This window comes from Anolis sagrei, chromosome 2 (genome assembly GCF_037176765.1).
Source record: "Anolis sagrei isolate rAnoSag1 chromosome 2, rAnoSag1.mat, whole genome shotgun sequence".
NCBI lineage: Eukaryota > Metazoa > Chordata > Lepidosauria > Squamata > Dactyloidae > Anolis > Anolis sagrei.
Genome location: NC_090022.1, coordinates 124,778,421 through 124,799,517, shown reverse-complemented (window position 1 = coordinate 124,799,517; position 21,097 = coordinate 124,778,421). Strand labels below are relative to the sequence as shown.

The window sequence follows — 21,097 nt, the reverse complement described above, 5'->3', positions numbered from 1 at the left end:
AAAATGTCTAAAAATGTAGTTCTGCTCTGAAAATGCAGCCCTGGAATTTCAAGCTGGAGCCCAAAGAGAGGCTGTCTGGATCTGCTGATCCCTCTCTGAACGACCCTGCCAACCTAGCATGTAATTTTTTAATGCTGTGTTGTGTTTTCCTGGCATGTTCTCCAAGCATACAAAGCTGCCTTTGTTCAGACTGCTGGAGCACTTCCTCTCTTAGACTGATTGGGAACTGTGCACTCAATTTCAAGCTTTCACTGTCTGATGGGCATTGAAGAGCAACTGTGCAACAGCAGCAGGAGCAGCCACAGCAGATTCAGGGACATCAGAGCACGCTGCTGCTGCAGCACACTTTGGCACTGTTCTTCTGAAAGAACAGGAGAAGACTCAGCATTTACAGGTTTAATTTTTAGAGATTTGATTATTCACAGATTTGATTAATATATTCTCTTGAGGAATCTCTTGGTCCTTTAGTGTATCTCTGTAATCAAATTCCTCCTGAAATTGACACTATAGAGTTGCACTAGAAGACCAAGGGATACCCTAGGGAAGTGTTCTCTTGGGTATTTGTGGTTTTTCCCACCTCTTACCCCTATGAACGAGGGAGGGGAGTTATTATAGGCCTAAATCCAATGTGACTGAGACTATTTCTTAGAGGAGGCCTAGTGAAATAAAGTGGACCTGCCACAATAGCCAGTTTAAGTTCTGCATATGCCTTCTGTATGTGAGACATTCCTTTGGCAACCCTGACTTTCCATGTTGTTTTGGGTCTACAACTCCTATAACTCTTAGCCAATATAACCCAGATGGAAGTGTATGTGGCTTGTAGTGAAAAACCATCTGGAAGCCCATCCTTGATGTAAGAACTTAGGGAAATACTTTAGAGTTGGCCAGCCATCCGAATGCACCTCCTATTATCCCCCCTGGCGAGTTTTGTTGGAAGTCACAGTCCAACAACTTTTGGAAAGCCACAAAGTTATCCAAAACTGATTTTAGTTATCAATTGTTTTGAGTCCCATGTGAGAAATCTTTCCTATCAGTAGCTACCTGACCCACTCAAACTAGAGATGCCATGAACTGAGACTGGATGTAATTCTTCACCAAGCTTCTTTCTGAGGGCAGCAATAAATAATTTTAACATTTTAATAATAATAATAATAATAATAATACTTTATTTGTATCCCACCACCATTTCCCAAAAGAGACTTGGGTGGCTTTCAAGCACGTGGCAGTGCAGTGGAATATACAAATACAGTAAAACACCATAAGACACATAACACAAAATACAGTAAAACATATAACAGTTATAAACAATAACAAAGTCAATAACATAAAACAGATGTACTTAAAACAGCATAAAACCCCTTATTAATTAAAATACTCAATAAAATGCAGAAATAGCTGCAGATAAAATGGTCGTATCAGTTCAGTCACATTAAATGCCTGAGTAAAAAAAAAGCACTTGGTCCTTAGGTATTAACTAAAGTTTAAGACTGTTCACATTTCACTTCCCAATGTGAGAAAGTGTTCAAAAACCATGCTGTTTTCAAAGGCAACACAATTCACATGTGGTTGTTTCCCACACAAAAAAGTATTTTTCTGTGCAGGGAATATTTATATGTGGGAAATAGTATTTCCTCACTGGTTCATTACTAAAATCAATACACCACACTGGCTCAAAAATGATAGAAACCATTTTGGTTCTCATGCAGCTTTGTGCAAGTGCATTCCAGAAAGCTGTTCTGTGTCCCAGGGAAGCCTAGAGCATACCATCAATGTACATGCCACACCCCAGCACTATCTAACTTAGCCAAAGAAAATGAAACAATCTTTATAGCAGAAGAGGGTAAACACAAATGTTATTATTTTCTCCTGCTCAATGAAAGGACTACAAAGCATTAGGTAATTGTAATCTTTTTGAGACAGTGATGCAAAAGTCAATCAATACCAGTAAAGGCAAATTATCTTCTAAATTCTGGAGCCAGCGTCAGTAGAGAAGGCTGCCAAGTGGAGAGAAGCTAAGCAGAGATTGTGTCATCCTGTAAACAGGGTGGAGAAGGGATTTGTTGGAAGAATAGACCCTATGTACTCATGTATATAAATCTAGAAGTTTTCGTCACAATATAAACTCAAAAACCTGGGTCGACTTATCCATGAGCCAGTGTGAGCATAGTACCTTAATGCTTTATATATAAAAGAACCATTCCCCATCCTGCCCTTGTCTTACACATGAGTGTATGTGGTAAGTGAACAGTGATGATACAATTCTCAGTTAATTGCACATTAATAATATATCTGTTGAAGTGGTCACGCTAGATGAACATTTTCAGTACTCACAATGTAAATGGATGACCTCTGCATAGCCTCCAACAGTCCCAACTTGGCAAGTACAGTTCTGATTAATAATCTGTAATTCCATTTTTTACAGTTTTTAAAATGTACTAGTTTTTCTCTCACTTTCTCAATTTTCTCTATCTTTAGCTCACCTCAACTGCAACAAACTGAGTTCATAGTGTAGAAGTAGTCTGAACGCAATGACTTCAGAGGAATGGGGGTAAAGGCAGTGGCAGAGTTTTGACTTTCCCAATAGGCTATGGCAAAAGCAAACTGGTACAATTTATCCTAACTTGTATGTAAAGAATTACCTAGCTGAGTTGGATCAGTGCTGTCTCCTTTCAATGTCAAAATGATACAAAGCAATAATGTAGCTTTGTTCCTTATAAATGCAATGTGTCTTCTTCTGGCAATTCATTGTGAGTTACATTGCTTGTGACAAGATACTTCCAAACCTGGCTTCTGGTCCTCCAAATGTCTTGAACTTCAACTCCCAGAAGTCTCGGATAGCTTGGCCAATGGCTGCAGGAATTGTAGTCCAGAACAACTGGAGGATCAGGAGCTCCCATTGCCTGCTCAGCTATGAAGGAAGTATTTTTCTATACTTCCTTCATTTCCCCTGTAAAGCTTGCTGTTATTATTTGCTGCACTTTGTTTCTTGTGTAGATCAAGCTTGAGTTAAATTCCTAATGCCCCCTGCCCCTCCCAGCACCAGGAATAATGATGAGTGGCTCTTTCCAATAAGGACTGGGAGTATCACTGTGTCTGCTGCATGCCATTCAAATACATGGCCTTGTCCTAAATTGACTCTGCCATTATTATCTCTCTCTTATGTACTTGCTATGGAAACAGTGACAACTTTGGAAAGGTCTTGGGAGGTGCCCCTGCATTCCCGCTGCAAGGTGGGAGGCTGGACAGAATGTCTTGCTGGCTTGGCTTCTGGTTTGCAACCTGCTGCCCATATTAAGAAATATCCAATTTTGTACACGTGTAGTCTACAAGGTTAATGTCTGTTCACCACTGTTGTTTAATAAAGTAGGATGCTTCCTCCAGAGCTCAGTACATTGTACTGGAATTTAAGCAACTGATTATTGCCCTAATCTAGATTTCCTGCTGAAACTTAACTTTGAATTATTTGATTTGGATGCTAGCAGATGAGAACCAGCATTGTGTCATCATCTGGTTTTGGAGAAGGACTTTGGAGGCCAGGGTTCAAATCCCTGCTCAGTTATGGAAACCCAAAGGATGACTGTGGACAAATCACGCTTGAAGGAAGGCAATGACAAACCTCTACTGAGTAACTCTTGCACAGGCAATCATATGATAGGGTCATCATAACTCCGATTTGTCATTTCATCCAGTCATGTTGATGGATATTAAAGGATACATATGGAGAGATAGCAGTATTTCATCTGCTTTATAGCTTAGATTAAAGTACACTAAGAACAAAATACAGTACGACCACCATATCTATAGACTTTGCATGGGTACACAAAATCCAAAACCACAGATAATAGCAAACCCTTACCTGAAGGAAGAATACCAGGCTTATAGTCATGTGGAAAGTACTAGAAAATGCCTAGACATGTTTAAATGAAGCTACAGATATGAGTCTTGCTGATATTGATGTCATAGCAAATCTGTGGTTTTCATTCTACCTGGTGGGGGTTCACTCCCCTGACAAATCTAGAAATTGAAAAGTATGACCACTGTCTCTTGACTTGTAATATTAGTTGCCTTGTTACTGAGATATTCTGCATGTATATGACAGATAGGACTTCATTTTTCTTAAGACTTTGGTGTATCTGTGCTGTTGTTTTGGTTTTTTTGTGGATTTTTTTAAATTGCTGTTCTCATACTAATCTTCATCCAGCACCAACACTGCTCTCTGTTTCATCCCCAAGAGATAAAGTATTTTCATTTGAGTGCTTGGAAAATATTATATCCCAGCAACAAGAATTCCAAACAGTAGGAAAAACATCTGGAGCCCCAACAAATGAATGACAACCATGCATTTATTACATGAAAAAAGATATTGTCTGGGAAGGCATTGGGCTAGAGCACTGCATTAGGGGGCCAAGTTACATTTTCAAACCCTATTGCTTAGGGTTTTTCCATTATGAACAGAAGCACAGAGATGGACTTTAGAAAATCTGCTTGAGGGAACATTACCAGGAAAGGGAGAGTTACGGTGAGAAGCAAAAGGCAGTAGTAGGATTAAGCAAACTCTGTTCGCCCTCATTCGTCTTATAAATTTACCAAGTGTTCATATGTATTTTAAAAATTGGGTCCTGGAATAAAAACTGGACATATTATTTTAGTATTTTAGAATACTTATTGATTTTTATTCCATTTTTACACTAAGGATAGTAGCCACAGTGATCAATAAATGTCATTAAAAACAATGTAAAATAATATGAATGTTAAAAACAACATATCTAACTATATCAACCTACCGAGATTCTTGGGAAAGGACTTTCTCTTGGTCCCACCCCTTTATGAAGGTGTGGGGCAAAGACATGGGAGAGGTCCTTCTTGATTGTAACTCCCAAGCTGGGGCATTCACTCCCTTGGGAGTCTAAGCTGGCTCTCTGTGTTCATCTTCCAATGGGAGATGAAGACCTGTTTGTTTCAACAGACATTTGGTGATTAATTAGAATCATAGAATACTAGAATTGGACCACATGGGTCATCTAGTCTGACCCCCTGCCATGCAGGAAAAGCATAATCAAAGCACCCCGACAGATGCCCATCCAGCCTTATTTAAAAAACCTCCAAGGAAGGAGCTCCCACCTGACCACACTCTAAGGCAGAGAGTTCAACTGCTGAACAGCTCATACAGTCAGGAAATTCTTCCTTTGATTATTTTAGTTAATTAATTGCATAAAAGTCTTTTTTGTAGATGGGGTGTTGCATTTCTAATCTTTGTTAAGTCCAGACCACCCACAAAACCTCACCTTGCTCTTAAGCAATACCAGGCCAGTGAAAAATAAGACTGATATCATCCATGATCTCCTCAAAGATGAGGGAGCTGACTTGGCATGTTTCACTGAAATTTGGCTGGAAGATGATAGCACTCTCAGCCTGGGCCCAGGTCCTCCCAATCAGGTACTCCATCACTGAGCAGGTGAGAGAAAATGGACTGGGGGGGGGGGGGAGGCAGGTTGCCGTGGTCACCATCTTAACTTGACCAGATTAACAGTTAGGGAGCTGAATCACATTGAGTGTGTGTACCTGAGTCTGAAAACTAGGGATAGACTGGGGATTCTGTTAGTGCTGCTGAACAGCCTGCCTGGCCAAGCTTACAGACCTGATTTTGGAGACTTTCACTTCTGAGTGACTTCAACATATCATTGGAGGCCACTTTGCCAGGTGCAGCTCGGGAGTTAATGGTATCTATGACAAACATGGGCCTATCTCAGTTGGTTTCTGGACTGACACATTCAGCAGGTCATACCCTTAATGTTTGGAATATATGGACCTGTGGGCATAGGTGATCAGTACTTCCACATTGTCATGGACAGATTCGTGTCCATCTGAACTGCCCAGAGTGGTAAGAGGCTTAACTCAGGTGCCCTCCCACTATGTAACACAATTTTTGTTCCTGGGTTTTAAATGTTATTTCCAAATTGGTTCTATCATAAAAACATGAAAAAGTCTATTAAACTGCAAAGGGTTTGTTTTCGCAGGACATCCTGCAGGACATTTTGCTATAGTTTTCCAAAGAATATCTCATAGAGTCTCAACCAATTCAACATAGTTATACTCCAAAAATTAAGTTTCTGGAGTATAACAACTAATTTCAAAGTAAGTACCACACAATTAAACAGGAAATAACACTTTTAAACCAGGATCAGAAACATTTTCAAATTTTGTTACATAGTGTTATTTAGAACCTTCAGTAGTTCACTGTGAGGCTTTTAACAACCATTCTGTCGAGAAAATATCTCACATAAGAGTTGACTTAGATGCTGTCATTGGAGCTGAAGTCAACAACAAGGTGTCCAGCAACTCTGTTAGTAGTATTATACTGGATCAGATTTAATTGGTGTGTTCTGTTGATGTGGACAAGCTGCTGGGGCAAATACAAAAGACAACCTGCTTTCTGGATCCCTGCCTCTCTTGGCTGGCCCTCCAGGGAGCCGGTGCAATTCAATCTCTAATACAACAAATTATTAATGCATCACTCAGGTAGGGGAATTTTCCATAATGTTTAAAAGAAACAGTATTTAGACCATTGCTGAAAAAGCCTTCTCTAGATCCTGTGGACCAGTCTTAATAATTACAGAACAGTATCTAAACTTCCTTTTTTTAGGGGCAAAATAATCAAGAAGGCAGTTGCCCTCCAACTTCAGGCAGTCTTGGATGATACACATTTCCTTGACCCATTTCAAACTGGCTTCAGAGCAGGATACAGAGTTGTGACTGCTTTGGTCACCTTAGTGAATGATCTCCATCTTAACGCTGACAAGGCTGTGTATTCCTGTTGGTGCTTCTAGATCTCTCAGAAGCTTTCAGTACCATTGATTATGGTATCCTTTTGGAATGGCTGGAGGGGCTGGGAATCGGAGGCACTGTGCTGCGGTCGTTCCAGTAATACCTCTGAGGCAGGTTCCAGATGGTGGTGTTTGGGGATAACTCAAAAAATGAGATATATGGTATCCCACAAAGTGCCATTCTATTCCCAAGGCTTATTAATGTTTGCATGAAACAGCTGGGAGAGATCATCCAGAGGCATGGTGTAAGTGGGGTGTTATCAGTATGCCTTCAAAAACAGCCTCAGCTACATCTCCTCTATCTCCTCTGAATAAATGCTTGTAGGAAGCAATGGGCTGGCTGGGGAAAAACAAACTGAAACTGAATCCAGACAGAACAGGAGTGCTTGTCATCAAGGGTCTTAATCTGGGGATGGAGATATGTCCAGCAGATGTCAGGCCTACCCAGACAGTTTTAATCACAAATTTTAAACTTGTGTCAAGCTACGAGGAGAGCAGGTAAGAAAAAAATATTATTCTAACATTATTTTGTAGTTTTAAAAATGTACAGAGTAGCTTAATTGTGCTTTAACTTTTTATCTTCAGGTTCATAGTCTTGTTTTAACCCTACCGTTAGCCTCTTTGGGTTCCATGTCAAGAGAAAGTTGGGTGAGATATAAACTGGGGGTTTCTAGTTTTTTTCAAAACTGGCAGAGAGTGCAGAAAATGCTCATAGATCTGAGATCCAAGAGCTACTAGGAAGAAAGCCTTTTCCCATATGTCCATTCAGTTGACCTCTGTGGGTGGTGCTGTCCTCCAGAAAGCTTGTCAGAGATGTTAATAATTCATAAGATTCATTGTGAAACAAATCCTAACATGGCATACCCTCCAACTGTCCTGATTTTGCAGACATGGTCCAAATTAATTTTTCTGCTGTCACACTTTTTCAGTTTTTAAAGTGTCCTAGTTTTTCTCTCCTCCTTCTATTTTCCCCTTTCTTCATCAGGTTGCTGAGGAGATCAGAAAAAGATCACAAAAAGTTGGAGCAGTGAGGAAGAGATAAAATTTCATCCTCAATAGGCTCTGAAAAAACTAAACTGCTGCTGCCTTTTCAAGGTTGTGTGTTTGTCCTCATTAATAATGTTTGACACCCTGGGTATATCTAAACTATATAATTAATACAGTTTAGCACCACTTTAATTACTAAGGCTTAACACTGTGGAATCCTGGGATTTGTAGTTTGATGAGGATTCAGCACTCTTTGGCAGAGGAAGCTAAACTCCAGCTCCCATGATTGCATAGTATTCAGTCATGTCAAACTGCAGATGCACCATCTGATGTTACTTGGTAACAATGTACCAGTTTTCATCAAAATGTTAGAGGGTGTGACATGGACAAGTCCTTTAAGTATTTAAAACCAGAGCTTTGAATTATCAAGTGGCCACCAGTGGATCAGGATCAGATTAATGTTATGTTAGTATCCTGCAACATTTAGCACCAGGTTCCCCAATCTGGACTTAACAAACTGCTCCAAGGCAGTGAGCCTATGGAAGACAGGGCTGCAATCCTGGGCAGATCCTGGGAGCTGAACTGATTACAGTAATTGACTTTGGAAGGCAGTCAGAATGCCTGTCACCAATTTCTGAGGGGGCACTGGCCAGGGGTGGGTGGGGCTGGCAGTCAAAGAGGCAAATTCGATGTCACATGTGAACTGCTTGGCCTTTGTATCCTACGCAGTCTGTCATTTCAAAGCAGAGGCTATTGTGTTTTTGGGGTAGCAAAACCTCCCCAGAAATTCCACAGGCCTTTCCTCAGCCATCAATATCGTTTCTGTTACAGCTTGTTCTGTTGCTTGTCTTTGACAGTGAGATGAAAAAAGGCCCTTTGTGTGAGGCCTGAAAGGAATAGCCCAGTCCCACAGCTTGCCTGCAATCCTAATGTCAACTATTTGTTGCCTTGGCATTTCACATAAACAGCTCCCCTCTCTTGCCCAACTCTGCTTGGTCCTGGATATCTGTGCCCTCTCTTCTCCTTCCTCTATGAGTTTTGTTTAGATTTTCTCCTAAGCAGCACAGTATAATCAGCCGTGGAAAGGTCTGTTCAGAACAGAGAAATCAGTGCTGTCCATGGGGGGAAAGACATGTTTGGATGCACTGATATGGAGACTGCGCTAATTAACCTTGATAGCCTTTCAAGCTGAGAACTAGTAACAGAAACTATTCCTAGCTGCCTTCCGCAAAACATTCCTGTGCTTTTGTAAGAGTTTACAGTTGTACCACTACCACCGCAACCAAGCCACTCACCCCAGTAATATGAAGAACTTTACACTAATTGGACACAAGATATTAAAAAGTGTATTGTATAACTCTGCCCTCTTTCCTTGTTAGTAAGGATGTGGATCCCTGATTTTGGATGAATACCCCTGCAATCCAGTAGTCATGTGTTCTGTTTTACTAGCATTGATGCAGATTTTCTTCAGGGAAAAAACAGATTTACTAAAGAGAAAAGAGTTTTGAAATGTTGGGCTGGATGTGTGGTTCTTTTGAAGGACCACATGAGTACAGTTCCAGGACCATTCCTGATAGAGACTGTGACCCAAACCTTTCTCTGTCCATTGCCAAACATCTAATCCCACATGCCAGTGTATCATGTGGGATTAGATGTTTGTACATTAACACCCACAGAAGAGCAGAAGGAACCGGCACAAGGTGTAGCATAAACCAACCATGAGATATTTCTCTTCTTTCACACAGTAAGGCCATAAGTCTGTACATGCCTTACAGGATAGGTTCTGTAGTTTGTTCTTAAATTGAATTTGTATGTATATCAGAACAGGCACATTTTTAAAGTATATATATATATACACACACACACACACATTGGTTAGTATAGGGAAGGATTAACACTCCTGTGGTGTTTGTTTTTCCTGTCTGCGCCACTTTTCAGAAAATTTCATCTTACTTTCTGTCTCTGTGATAATTGGATTTTTAAAAATCTGGCTTGCTGTGGAAAAAAGGATATGTGATAAAGTTTCATCGGAGACATCTTTTCCCCATGATAACCCTTTCAGGAGTGACTTTCTTTTCTGAGGGGTAGATTTCTCTCTCTTCCTGTTGACTCACTCTCATTTGTTACTATGAGTCCTTTGCAAGTTGGATGTTTGTAACTCGGGGACTGCCTGTAATTAAACAGCAACTTTACCATTATTATAACAACAATTCTACAGGAGTTAAATAAAGCCATCATACTTTTTTGTTGTAGGGAAAAGGTAGTGATTACATAAGAAACTACTACCAGTAGTTATTTGAAACTAGTTATTTCCAAGCTCTGTGTTCATGCATTTATTCATGTATTTGTGTACTTGATGCAGGACTTGGAAATGAGTATTACCATACAGACACTTAGTCTTGGCTGGCATCAAATCTTGGCAGGGATTGAAAAGAACTCACCAAATTGGTTCTGAAAAACCCTAAGAAGATAGGAGCCAAGAAGCCGGGCTCCTGCCTTAAAGGAGTTGAACAAGAGGTGCTGTGAAGCTGAAAAATGGGCACCCCTTAGATAATTCTGCTGTTCTCAATTTGTAACAGAAAATATTTTAAGGTTGAACACATCTGACAAACTTAGGTGCACCTTTATAGAAGAGGTAAACAGTTTTTACCACATAAGATAGAGGTAATCATTCTCCATGTCTGTTTCAATAAACATGTGAAAGAATTATATTTTGCTTGGAGTAAAAAACCAAACAAACCCAGATATTAATTAGCACATTCTGTGTGCTTTTTTATTTACTTGTGGCCAACATTTCTGCTTTTACTTATTGTTTTCATTTTTCTTTCAAAACAACATAAGACATTTCTTTAGTGGGATATCCATATTTGTGGTGGGAAAACCAGATAAAACATTTTAAGCTTATTTTAGGGCAGACAGTTCTGTTATATGTAGAGTTTCCCAGTCCCTCCTTTTATTATTTCCAACTGATCTCAGCATCAGCCTACAGAGAAAGGTTGGGGACAGACTTCTACATAGGCAGCTCTTAATACAGGTTGAGTATTCCTTGTCCAAAATAATTGGGATCAGAAGTGTTTTGGATTTCAGATCCCCTGCCTCCCATTTTGGAATAACTGTATTCAAATATATGCACATTAATGACGTATCTTAGAGATTATACCCAAGTCTAAACACATTTTTTAAATGTTTCACAAATAGCTTATACCTTCACATAGCCTGAAGATAAATTTATGCAAATTTTTAAAATAATTTTGAGCATGAAACAAAGTTGGAGTACACTCAACCATTAGAAAGCAAAGGTGTTGCTATCACAGTTGCCCATATGGACCCTCTGTAAAATTCCATGAATGAAGGAGGAAATTCCACAATAAAAGCAACACCCAGAACCAGAATCATTACCCATGAGGATCATCCAGTTCAAGTGAGACCATGAACTCTTCATTTCATGGGGACTTTTATTACATAGGTGTTCAGTTTTGTACCTCAGTACTTGAAGGAGTGCTGTCCTATTTCTATACCGTATGATCCCCCATATCCACGGGACCTTTATCCATGGTTTCTTTAATGCACATTCAACAAAATATATCTTCTTTAGGACTTTTCTATGTCCTCCAGCATGGCCTTAGGGTATTCTTGAACCAGACATCCTTTGTTCCAATATGGTTCACTATTCATGGTTTTGCCTATCCGGCCAAAGTGCAGTAACACATTCTCCATAGATATGGGGTAGTACTGCATTTACCTGAGAAAAGATGTCTGCAGGAGGAGTTTTCCCCTGTGTCACACTACTGGAGACACTATAAAGACCAGAAAGAAGGCCTGCTGTGGCTTGTAAAGTTATTATAACTTTTCTCTTTTTAAATGTGTTTTATCTACAAATTACACAATAACAAAATTTGATTTTTTTTCTGTTCCTGGTTTGAAAGTGTTAGGTAAAGGTAAAGGTTTTCCCCTGACATTAAGTCCAGTTGTGTCCAACTCAGGGGTGTGATGCTCATCTCCATTTCTAAGCCGAAGAGCCAGCATTGTCCGTAGATGCCTCCAAGGTCATGTGGCTGGCATGACTTGCATGGAGTGCCGTTACCTTCCCGTCGGAGTGGTAGCTATTGATCTACTCACATTTGCATGTTTTTGAACTGCTAGGTTGGCAGAAGCTGGGGCTGACAGCGGAAGTTTATGTCGCTTCCCAGGTTCGAACCTGTGACCTTTCAGTCAACAAGCTCAGCAACTCAGTGCTTTAACTCACTGCGCAACCCAGTTATTTTCTACTTAATTATGCAGTACTTACTTTGAAAGTATTTGTGATATAGAATCTGGATCACAATACATTTAAGAATTCTGCCTGGCAAGGAATGCTCACAATTATTAATAAACCCAAAGTTCCAGATTAAAACTAAACAAAGCAGCCACAGACAAAGACAGATGAATACTTCGATTGAGCTTCCCTGTATGGCAGGGGGCTGGACTAGATAGCCCATGTGGTCTCTTCCAACTCTATTATTCTATTGTTCATCCTGATCAGTGATGGAGACTTGTGAGCTCTCGCCCCAAAGGACAAGTTTGAGAAACATATGATCCTGAAAGAAGCTAAATCGAGTCTGTTTCATTGTTACAATTTTGGCCTGGGATTGGCTGAGCCTTTGATGATGTGTCTGGGAATCTCCTCCCAGCCAGATGGAGACAACGCTCTGGGAGTGGGGAGGAGTCCACAGAGGGGAGATTGGTACCCAGCAGGGGATGAACGAACTATGGGATCCACATTTCTGAGGACAATGGAGGGCCTGGTCACGAGGAAGCTTGACTTGACAAACCAGAAACTTCATTTTTATGGTGCCACATACTATGGTTAAGACTCTGTGAGATATTCATTGAAAAACTATAGCAAAATGGGCTGCAGGATGCTCCGCAAAAACAACATTTTTCCAGTTTAATAAACTTTCTCCATGCTTTTTTGATGGATCAAATTAGGAAATGACATTTATACAAAGGAAAAAAATCATGTTACATAGTGACATTTATGGTTTAAGTCTTTTAGATGGGTTTTATCATGTGCTGGCCTGAGTTCTCGTGATAAAGGGTGAGATGTAAATATTTTAATTAATAAATAAGAAACCAGCAGGTCTTCCTCCCCACCCCCATCTCATTTTTGAGCATGGTGATGGCTTCCACTGCAGCATTTGAGTTACACATCCATTTACCTTAGGCCCCTTCTACATTGTCATATAATACAGATTATCAAAGCAGATATTCCACATTATCTGCTTTGAACTGCATTATCTGAGTTCACATTGCCATATCATCCAGTTCAAAGCAGATCATCTGGATTTTATATGGAAGTGTAGAAGAGGTCTTAGACGGAGCCATGCTCAGCTGAAATTCAACTGCTTAGAGGGCGAACCAAAAAATATTTTTCATTACTTTGTCTCTCAATTGCAAAGCATTTACCACTCCTCATTCTACTCTCAGTTCTCTTTGGAGATAGAAGTGCCTTCTGGTGGAAACCATATGGCAAAATATATAGGAGTCCAGCTCTGGAACTCTATAGATTTTTAGTAGCAGAAGGTGCTAAGAACACACTGCTTTTGAACAAAGAAGAGCAAGAAAGAGTCTCCTCTCCCCCCGCCTCCATTTTTTTTAAAAAAAGTTAAAGAACTTACCCTTTTGAAAAGTCCCCTCTTTCAAAGGATAATTCCATTTTCCCTTATTTGCTTTTACTACTTGATCTTATATGTGCTGTCAGAACATGCTGAGTTACAGCCAACAGCTTTAATTCTTTTCCTTCTGTCGTCCCTCTCACCCCTTCCCCTCCCTACACACACCACAGGAAAATTGTCTTTAAATAGAAGAGTGTGAAAATTGCCTCCATGCCAATTTCTGGCCAGAATAAGAAGCAATAATTCATCATGAAGTTTACTGCTGGATAGATGGCTCTAACATTGTGTGTTCTCCTTCCCACCACTTTCAAGAAAAAAAGAAATACTTTTCCTGAGATTGTGGGGAGGGGAATATTCCCCTTTCCCTTTTCTGCACAAGGTTAAATCATGACATCTCGTGACCTATCAGTCACCAGGGGGCTTGTCCATGATGGCTGGGCCATGGAATACTTCTTAACAAAAGGCTACCCAGTCCCAGGGGAAACTCTTCCAAGATTTTTATCAGCTGGGTTTTTGTTTCAAGGGATTCAAATGGCTTCCTGCCATCCCTTGGAAAATGGAATTACTCTAAGGGACATGACATGCAAATAAAGAAAAACATCATAGTCCTTCTGGTTTGGGTGACCATAGAGAAGTGACAAGGCATGCAGAAAGGGGGCGAGAGCTAGAGTTTTATAGGCCAAAGTGTTAAAGGTCTGAAAAACAGGATGGGGCTTAGTTCAGTGAAGCATCAGTATGGGACAAGATTAGAAACTGGAAATTATCTGTCCCTCTGCCCCTTGTCTATGCGTGGGTGGGTGGGTTTTCCATCCAAGAAACAAACTGATTTCTCACATCAGCTTTAGGAGGAGGAAAGGGCTGTTACTTCCACTGAGTTCCCCTTCTGTGATTATGCCACTTTTTTCTTCCTCTGAGAGGGAGAGATCCTCAGTGTTGCATCCTTTGATTCAGAAGGAATGAGTGATATAATGGGAAGTGCTTACTGGCAGTGTGAACTCTTTGATATGGGAACAGAGCAGCTCAGAAAGTTATGGAACTTTCTTTAGGGAAAGACTGGACAGCAATGCATCAGGAGTGCTGCACAGTAACCCCCCCTGCCCCCCCCCCCCCCACACACATTTGGGAGTTTAACTTCTGCAGGTTTAAGTATTTATGGAGCAATCATTAGATTCTTCAGTATAACTCTATAGTCAACTTCAATTTGAAGGTAACCATAAAACCATATTGGAGGACCCTGACATACACAGAGAGAGGTTTTGACAGATTCAGAAAGTAGCATTTTCCCACTTTTGCAGGAATCCTATGCTCCTGACTTCAGTGGGCAAGGAGGATTGACTGGAATGCTAGATTTAGGATCAGAACTGGGTTGAACCAGGATCTAGAAGTTACATTTTGAAGCAACTGTGTAATTCATTACAAACTACAAAAGTATGACTAAAAATGTTGATGCAGGTTTTTTAAAATGTATGCTTATGGGAGAAATAAACCACTTAAAATTCCTGTAAAACACCTCTAAAAGTAAAATTTAAAAGTAATGAGAAAGTGCTGCTTCTGTGGTGGAAAACCGCCTTTTCAGCCCAACCTAGGTTGATTTCATCTCTCTGTCTGATAGTACATCTGGCCATCCAATGAATTGGGGTTGGCCTTGATGCCTTCTACTCAAATTAAGAGGTAATGTCTCTGTTGCTTCCTTTGAAAATAATCTTTTTGTGTGTGTGTTCAGGGCATTTCTGGAGCATTGAATATGTCTGGAACAGAAAGGGGGGCTTTTGGGGCTTTGTAATCGTCTAGGTAGAAATTGTTAGATCTTGCCATTTATGAATCTATGTAGATTTCCTTGCCTGAGGCTCTTTGTCCTATGTTTATTTGCTTGCTTTGGCACATCCTTGGACACTGTGTACTAAGCTCTGCTAATTCTGTGTCCACAAATGTGTCCCTACAAGCTTTGACATTTCTGTTTGATTGGCTGCACTTGGAATGTCTTATCTGCCTATAAATGTTCAGGATGCTTTGGGATTTATCTTCCAGTTGTTTCACATCAGATCTTCATCAGTGGAAGCTTGGGAATAGGATAAAAAGTCTGTCTTGTGCAGTGGGTTGTTCATTCCCAGATCTTCCTTAACATTACATTTATTGAATGCCAAGTTCTCCAAAGCAAGATGGAGTCCTCTCACATAAAATTCTCACACACTTCAGTTACATTAAGTCCAGCATATTTACTTGTGGGACAAAGACAAGTGCAATTAAAAAATTATCTTGCCCTGAAATATTTTTATTCTACTTGTCTCTGCATGAGTACAATCTGCATGCAGAGAGAGAAGCCTAGGGCAATGACCATTATTTAGGAGAAAGAAGTTTGTAGTTTACTGCTTTGTGTGAGAAATAACAGACCTTCTTTGCAATCTGATCTATTGCCTGCAGGCAGAGACATTGCTGCTTATCCTCATAAATTGATCTATAATTTCTTATGAATACTGCAAACAACTGGATCTGCCTGGAGAGAAATGACATAGCAGTAAATTTTGTTGTAAATGAGCTCACCAAAACAGCCACACCCTGGAAGAAATACCAATGCAAAGAAGGATCATCCCAAAAAGCAGCCATATCCATGTCATTGATCCATCTACTCACTTCTTCCTGATTAGATGCACTGATGAAAAAAGGGACAGTGTTCTTCACTCGTTTCTGTCCAAACATTACAAAGCAGATTTTGCAGCTCTTCTGGATACTTGAATGGTTGTCAGGATCATCCCAAAGCCATTTCGAAGAAAGACATGCACTCATGATTATTGATCAGATACTCATCTCTTTTATGTTTAGGGTAAACGGGATTGGCTGTGGGAAACATGGGTGGGAGGAGAAATTCCTCTTGAAAACACTTGGCTTGGCTTCTTGAATAACATGTTTAAAAGTTTCCACCATGCAGTAAAACCTCTACATGAGATTGTCCCAACATAAGTACTTTTTTAATGTACAAATCCTCCCTCTTCCTAGAGCAGTGGTTCCCAATCTGTGGTTTGTGGACCACCAGTGATCCACAAGAACAAAAATATGGTCCGTGGCCTCACCATTACTACACCGTTGTCTCAAAATCACAAAGCAATGAGAGTGATTGATCTTGCGAAACCTTATATTGCCAAGGCAACAGGCATGTGGGGAGGGGAGGAACCAAGCACTGCTTATCTCTGTATATTTTATACGTTATTTGTTATTTATAAAGTGTATTTTAATTTAAAAACAGATAAAAATAATTGGGGTGATTTTTTTGGGGGGGGGAGGCTGAATTGGTTAATAGCATTTTAGTGCATTTCAATGGGAAAATTCGCTTTGAGAGAAGAAAGTTTTGACTTAAGAACATGGCCACGGAATTAATTAAATTCTTAAGTCAAGGTATCACTGCATTATAGACTCATAGAGTTGAAAGGGGCCTCATAGGTCAACAGGTCCAACTTCCTATTCATTGCAAGATCATCTAAAGTATCCCCAGCAGAAATGTAACTGGCTGGCCTCTATTTGAAGACATTCAGAGAAGGGGACCATGCCATTCCAGGTTTCATTGCAAAACTGTTATTACTGTCAAGAAGTTCCTTCTAATGTTCAATCGACATCTAGCCTCCTGTAGCTTAAAAACAGACCTGTTCCTACTCTTTACAGTAGCAGAGTACAAAACTGCCCCTTCCTCTTTGTGACAACTTTTAAGATATTTAAAGAATTAAATCCTGTCATCCCTCAATCTTCTTTTCACCAAGATTACTCATACGTTTTGTTCTGCATATTTCTGAACCTGCACCAACTTACTTTATCCTTCTTTAAATGAAGTGCTCAAAGCTGTGCTCCAGATGTGGCCTGACCAGCATAGAAATTTAATGTGGCTGGCTATTATTTCCCTTGACCTGGAAAGTATTAAATCTGGTAATGCATATTAAGTAGCATTCATCTTCTTTAATGTATTCTAGTCCCCCCCCCCACACACATCCCAATATTTTCAAGCCGTGGTTCATTGAATCTATGGACACAGAACCGGTATTTATTTTAATCAGTAAGCTGCCATGAGTTCCAGTTTTTGGGAGAATGATGATGATTTCTGTCAGTACTGGTAATAGTAAAAAAAAAAAACTTGCATTTTTGAAAAAAAATGGAAAAAAGACCTGTATATTATAGTAAAAAAGAGCTTCAATGCAAAAAGCTCATGTAATCAGCTATAGCACAGAAAACTTCTAAAATGTCTTTTTTCTTATTTAAAAGAAAGATATAAGCTACTTGGCAGAGTCCCTGACTTTTGAGAAGGAGGGTGCTATTTGTTGCTTTGCCTCAGGAAGCAAAGGATGTTGTGTTGTTTTTTGGGCTGTATGACCATGTTTCAGAAGCATAGGAAAATGGGGTTTATAGATCTGTGGAATGTCCAGGGTGGGAGAAAGAACTCTTGTCAGTTTGAGGTAAGTGTAAATGTTTCAATTGGTCACCATGATTAGCATTTAATGGCCTAGCAGTTTCAATGTCTGGCTTCTTACTACATGGGGGAATCCTTTGTTGGGAGGTGATTAACAGATATATAAAACCAATTTTTCTAGTTTCCAATAGACCTCACAACCTCTGAGGATGCCTGCCGTAGATGCAGGTGAAAGGTGAGGAGAGAATGCTTCTGGAACATGACCATACAGCCCGAAAGACTCCCAACAACCCAGTGATCCTGAACATGAGAGCCTTTGACAATACATTGAAACAAAGTATCTTGCACCAGTGCTGTCTAAGCAAATTCTTTTTAAAAGATTCTTTTTCTTTTGGGTTCTAGAACGAAGCCTCGTGTCAGGCAATATTGGCATCCCTCCGCATCTGATTCACACGTGCAAGTGGCCAGCCTACACCACTTATACCTCACCTGTGGTCAAGAAGCTTGTGGAGGAGGACAAGTTAAAAATTGAAGCGTTCCTGGGAGCACCAAGGAGGACTTGTGACGAATCACACAGCAGCCAGGCTAACCTGCCCCAGAGGAAGCAGAGCCTTGGGTTTCAGGAAACAATTCCAGATACACCTCGAATCAGCATAACTGTTAGCCCTTCTGGGGTTAGAAAAGACTCAGCATTTGGCTATGGTGGCTCGGAGATGGAGAGCAACGATTCAGCTTGGGGCCCCTCCATTACCAAGAACTTGGTCATTTTTTCCAAAAGAAGAGTCCCTCTTCGTGTTCTGCCAATGAAGCTGACAGATGTTGCCAAAAAGAGGAAAGCCAAGCAGGTATCTCTGCAAGAATAGCACCTTTGCTGTGGCACTGTGAGGAGATGCCTTAAAATCTCTCAGCAACCAACCTGTATCATTAGATCCTTTTCTTTATAATTCTGACTGGATAGCAAGTATGTAACGTGACTGGAGTGCAAGGATATAGAAACCACTCGTAATAAATCAGAGTGTATAGGCAGTCCCTAGGTTATAAACAAGACAGTGTCTTTAGTTTTCTCCTTAAGTTGAATGTGTATGTATGTCATAACAGGTACATTTTTAAAGTTTAGGATAGCATAGGGAATGGTTAACACTCCTGTAACATTTGTTTTGTTGTCTTTGCCCCTGTTCAGAAGATTTCGCCTCACTTTCTGTCCTTGTGAAGATTGGGTTTTGAAAAAATTGGTTTGTTCTGGAAACAAGAATTGGCGAGAAAGTTTCAGTGGAGACACCTTTTTCTCATGATAATTGTACAATGCAATTTTCTGAATCAGCATCCCAAATAACCAAACCTAATCTAAAGTTGACTAAAAACTGATTCGTAACCCTTTTGGTACTATTGTTGGAGAGTGGTCCCTGGTCAAAAAAGGTTGGGAAACATTGATTTAAATGGCACATATATACACAGAGCTGTATTGTATATGCACAACACAAGAAGTCTCCACTGCTCTTGATTTTGAGCAGTAAGAATCATATGTTAGCGGACATATTTAGGCACATCATTCAATGGGAGGGAGCAGGGAGAAAGGAAAGGTATGGACCCATGGCACCAATGAACAATGAGCTTGCGAGTTTTATAGATGTGCCAAGTAAGGGCTGTGGAAGTCGTAGTAATATGCAAAGTGTCCATAAGTACTCATGTATTATTCAGAAAAAAATGAATGTGTCCAATATGTGTTATGGCACTGTTCAGAGTGAAGTTCATTCTGAAATACTAGTGATTTTGGGCTATTTTCAGGACTTCATCTTACGAGGTAGGCAAACGAGACTTGAAGCTGGACTGTACCTTTGGTTCCTATTGCATGACTTCATATACAGCTCACTGCCAATCTGCCTTCTACTCTCCAATTCCTAGCTATTAATGAGTAAAGCCTATCAATGTCTCCTAATCCTGCAATGTTCCCATCACCTATCTTGGTACAATGGCTCCCTTTCACTTCTGTGTTGGCATTCCAGCAACAAAGTGAAAACAGGAGCTGGGGTTCTACCTACTTTACTGTTCCCAAGCTGGCTATTTTCCTTTTTATTGTATATTTGTATTTATGGTTTTTATGCTTGGGTTGCACAGTTTTGCTTAAAGATATTAAGTAATAACAGCAGTGCAGGAATGTGAGATTATGAGGACGTGTGGAAGTATTATTACAGAACTACAAATTGATGAACTGGTGCAACTAAAAATGGAGAAAGGTGTGCTATCAAGGGTTCTCATGTGGTATGAATTCACTATCAATGAAAATTTGATTTCAGTGGAACAGCAGGTTCAATTAAAAAAACAACAATATCTGCTTTGAACTGGGTTATCTGAGTTCACACTCAGATAATGTGAGATTTTCTGCCTTAATATTCTTGGATATAGGAGTGTGTGGAAGGACCTTGGGTTATTTGAGTCCACACTGCCATATAACACAGCTCAATATGGATTTTATACAGCTCTGTGGAAGGGGCCTAAGACAAGATAATTGATTTTAGGATTTATATATGTTTATAGCTTATTTTATGTTCTGGCATTGAATGTTTGCCATATATATGTTGTGCTCTGCCCTGAGTCCCCTTCGGAGTGAGAAGGGCAGAATATAATGTTTTAAATAAATAAATAAATAAGCTATTTGTTCTGTTCTCAAATGCACTGTGTATGTTTCATGCATTTATCATTTCCAAAAAGCAAATAAATGTAAATGTTCAAAAACAGAATTAACATTGATATTGTGTGCCTTCAAGCCATTTCTGACTTTATGGTAACCTAAAGTGAACACATGTTGTTTTCTGATTCAGCCTGAAAAACTATGAGGGCTCCAATCCCCTCTCCAAAACCCCCTACAAAACCCTAAAAAAATTAAAAAGGAAGGTTACCAGGAGCCGTTTGCCTTCTCCTCCATTCTGATGGAACATATCAATGATACCCAGAAATGAAGCAGGTGGGAAAATCACTCCTGGCTCCCCCTATGTTTTTGGGTGTCATTAGTATGCTGACTGGCACAACCTGGGGATCACAACCAGACACAGTGAAGACATCTGCCCTTGTGCTATGGTACTCTGCTGCTGAGTATGCATGCCCAGTGTGGAATACATCTCACCACACTAAAACAGTAGATGTGGCTCTTAATGAGACATGCCGCATTATCACAGGGTGTCTGCGCCCCACACCACTGGAGAAATTACACTGCTTAGCTGGTATTGCACCACCTGACATCTGCC

The 21,097-nt window shown here is 40.1% G+C and overlaps 1 long non-coding RNA gene across 1 annotated transcript; it reads left to right on the top strand.

Moving 5' to 3' along the window:
* Positions 1 to 215: 215 nt before the first annotated feature.
* Positions 216 to 20,593, top strand: LOC132766629 (uncharacterized). The gene is made up of 2 exons (XR_010909445.1): positions 216 to 394; positions 18,258 to 20,593. It is a non-coding gene; the product is annotated as an uncharacterized lncRNA (long non-coding RNA).
* The last annotated feature ends 504 nt before the right edge of the window (positions 20,594 to 21,097 follow it).